We start from the raw sequence: 4,344 nt of genomic DNA, 5'->3' as shown, positions 1-4,344 counted from the left end.
GCCCACCTGGGTATTGGCATCTAGGAGATTGTTTTTCTCCTGCCTGGCCTTTGAGACCTTTGAGCTCTCTGTTCATCCTCGTGTAGGATATCCGGATTCACTCCGGGATTATCTGCGAGATCTGTTATCAGATCGGCAACGTGTCAACACAGCTGGTATATGTGATTACGTTTTTCTCGATAGAGAGAAATATTACTAGTTGAGGCCTTTTTGGATCCCTCTAGTTCGGCAATTTTGGCCCTTAGTTGGGTTTGACACTTCTCCAGCTCTTGAGACAGCAGGTTATTCTTCTCTGTGAGAACCTATTCATACAATGATCCTTAAATTAGTTGTACCAACTGTTTCAAGTCTCAGGGGCTACTAATATACATAATTATCAGATTTTACTTACCCGTATATCTTTCAAATATTGGTCGGTGGCTCTAGCAAGCCCATCTCGAGCAACTCGGATGTATGCATCACCCGAGTTGAAGGCATTGAAAGCCTCTTCAGAAAAACCTGGGTCATGGAGCGTGGCCCGCCGACACCGATGATTCATGGCGCTCTCCACTTTGGAATTTGTAGCGGATATTCTATCTGAATCCTCTATATGAGGACTGTTCGGTGTCGCCCCCGTGTTAACCTCCGCCCTTGAGACCGGTTCTGGAATTCGGCTGGTGGAGGCATGACGGGTGGGATCCTCAGACATAGTCCGGCGGATGTTCTTTCTGCCAAGACACAACAAATAGTGTCATACTTTAAGATCAGAGTCAGGGAGCACGTTTAAAACCATACCTCTTTGATGACGGCTCAGCCGCGTTTCTGTTCACCTTCCTTTTTGGAAGCCTACCCAGCTTAGGCACTCCTTGTTGGTGAGTTGCCTCGGGTTCGGCATGGCGCACCGACCGCCTTCCCTTTAAAGCATAAGAATTGTGATGTGGGTAAGGCAGAAAGAGTGAATCCTTTTCGGAAGATAAGTCTCATGTTTACTTACATACGAAAGAGGGAGGAGGCCAGGATAGTCAGCAATGATGGCCACTTCAGTGCCGTCACAGCTCGCCTGGTAAAACACCCTTTTAACAAGCTCCACGAATATATCCGGATCCTCTTCGAATCCGGGGTCAAGGGCCCGGTTGCGGTCCTCTGGCTGTGGAGCCGGGCTGTGGATCTCCCTGGTAAACTTCCGCCATTCCTGTTATAGATGGACAGATTAAAAATTTATGCTAAAGGACTAGGGGAATGAATAGAGTTGAGTAAGCGATAGCAGCTCACCCAGCTGGGAGGGTTTTACATGGAAAATCTGACCTATGGCTTAATGCGGATGAACTCCTCTTCTTCTCCTTTGTATAAATCAGACAGTATTTTCACAAGAGCAGTGGTGGAGTATGGACCTTTCCGACCGCAGCGGGTGGCATCGTCTTCTCCGTTGAAGTGCCACATGGGCCGCCCTCCGTACTAGAGTGGCTATACCCCCCGCATTATGCATATTGCCATAACCTCGATTATTGTTAATCTGGATTGAGCAAGCATTTGTATCTTGCTCATCAATCGAAGGACATCTCTGCTATCTTCCTCCTTGGGGATCCGGGGATGCCAGTTGTGGCGCTTCTTCAATGGAGTGTTTGTGAACTCAGGAAGACCCATTCGAACTGGGTCAGGAAGGGAGACGTCCTCTATATAAAACCTCTTAGAAGGCCATTCTTCGGATACCTTCTTCGGTGTGCCGGATAGGTATCCGGTCCCGGCGATGCGCCATATCTCGGCTCCGCCCACTTGGAATATCGATCCCTCCTGATTACGAGGGACGAGGCAGAATAACTTCTTACATAGCTCAAAATGGGCTTCATAGCCTAGAAATAGCTCGCAAAGAGCAACGTAACCTGCAATATGCAGGATGGAGGCTGGGGTGAAATTGTGCAGCTGGAGGCCCTAGTACTCTAGGACCCCGTGGAGGAACAGATGGATTGGAAATCCGACACCCCTCAGCAATTAAGGGACAAGGCACACTCACTCCCCCCTAGATGGATTGGGGACATTCTCCACTCGCTCCCCGCCGTCATAAGAAGCCAATCCGGCTCGGACGGGGACTAGGTATGCAAGAGGGAGGAACCCCTGGGTCTGCATCTTCACCAACTGACCGTGGGATACGGTACACTTCTCCCAATGGCCCGGCTTGACGCTATGAGGGCAGGAGGAGGAGCTGCGAGTGCTGGCCATCATGGAATGGTTTTTTGCGGGTGCACTCTGATGATTCCTCGTTGAGGGAAGATGGTGTGGATTGGATCTGAAGATCCCCGTATCTTTAAATAGACGGTTTACTTACATGGTTAGGGTGGCAAGTGTAAAAATGCCCCGACTTCTCACATTCGCTCGACACATGGAAGCTGGAATTATTAGAGTACAAAAGCTGATGAAGCGTAACATTAAATGAGGAGCCGAATACTGCTCTTTAGAACATGTGCTTTGGAGAATTCAAAGAAGGAACCCGCCTTGAATGTCAAAGACAATCTGCGTGCCGGACTCATCGTCATTGAAGCCTGGTTCGGGGGCTACTGAGGGAGTCCTGGATTAAGGGGTCCTTGGACAGCCGGACTATATACTTTAGCCGGACTGTTCGACTATGAAGATACAAGATAGAAGACTTTGTACCGTGTCCGGGTGGGACTCTCCTTTGCATGGAAGGCAAGCTTGGCGATTCGGATATGTAGATTCCCTTCTCTGTAACCGACCTGATGTAACCCTAACCCACTCCGGTGTCTATATAAACCGGAGGGTATAGTCCATAGGACGAGAACAATCATAATCATAGGCTAGCTTCTAGGGTTAGCCTCTACGATCTCGTGGTAGATCAACTCTTGTAATACTCATATCATCAAGATCAATCAAGCAGGAAGTAGGGTATTACCTCCATAGAGAGGGCCCGAACCTGGGTAAACATCCTGTCCCCCGCCTCCTGTTACCATTAGCCTTAGACGCACAGTTCGGGACCCCCTACCCGAGATCCGCCGGTTTTGACACCGACAGTGATCAACAGATATAAATCCCAAGTGACTCAAAGAATAGAGCTATGCTCCCTAGCAACAGCGCAAGAAAAAGGTCTTGATAATCCACAAGTACAAGGGGTCGCAACAGTTTTCGAGGTTCGAGTATTCAACCCAAATTTATTGATTCGATACAAGGGAAGCGAAAGAATATTCTCAAGTATTAGCAGCTGAGTTGTCAATTCAATCACACCTGAAAGACTTAATATCTGCAACAAAGTATTTAGTAGCAAAGTAGTATGGAAGTAACAATAACTGTGGCAAAAGTACCAGTAGCAGTTTTGTGGTAACGCAGAAGTAACTAAGCAAAGATCAATAATAAACGAGCTCGTAGAAAATGGATGAATGATGGATAATTATGTCGGATGGAATTCATCATGCAACAGTTATAACATAGGGTGACAGAGAACTAGCTCCAATTCATCAATATAATGTAGGCATGTATTACGAATATAGTCATATGTGCTTATGGAAAAGAACTTGCATGACATCTTTTGTCCTACCCTCCCGTGGCAGCGGGGTCCTAATGGAAACTAAGGGACATTAAGGCCTCCTTTTAATAGAGAACCGAACAAAAGCATTAGCACTTAGTGAATACATGAACTCCACAAACTACGGTCATCACCGGGAAGTGTCCCGACTATTGTCACTCCGGGTTTGCCGGATCATAACACGTAGTAGGTGACTATAACTTGCAACATAGGATCAAGAACACACATATATTCATGAAAACATAATAGGTTTAGATCTGAAATCATGGCACTCGGGCCCTAGTGACAAGCATTAAGCATGGCAAAGTCATAGCAACATCAATCTCAGAACATAATGGATACTAGGGATCAAACCCTAACAAAACTACTCGATTACATGGTAAAGCTCATCCAACCCATCACCGTCCAGCAAGCCTACGATGGGATTACTCACACACGGCGGTGAGCATCGTGAAATTGGTGATGGAGGTGTTGGAAATATGCCCTAGAGGCAATAAAAAAATGATTATTATTATATTTCCTTGTTCATGATAATTGTCTATTGTTCATGCTATAATTGTATTAACTGGAAATCGTAATACATGTGTGAATACATAGAACACAACGTGTCCCTAGTAAGTCTCTAGTTGACTAGCTCGTTGATCAATAGATGGTTGTGGTTTCCTGACCATGGACATTGGATGTCGTTGATAACGGGATCACATCATTAGGAGAATGATGTGATGGACAAGACCCAATCCTAAGCATAGCATAAGATTGCGTAGTTTGTTTGCTAGAGCTTTTCTCGTGTCAAGTATCATTTCCTTATACCATGAGATTGTGCAATTCCGGAT

Source organism: Triticum aestivum, chromosome 6B, assembly GCF_018294505.1.
Source record: "Triticum aestivum cultivar Chinese Spring chromosome 6B, IWGSC CS RefSeq v2.1, whole genome shotgun sequence".
In the NCBI taxonomy this organism is placed as follows: Eukaryota; Viridiplantae; Streptophyta; class Magnoliopsida; order Poales; family Poaceae; genus Triticum; species Triticum aestivum.
This window is presented reverse-complemented; position numbering follows the sequence as displayed.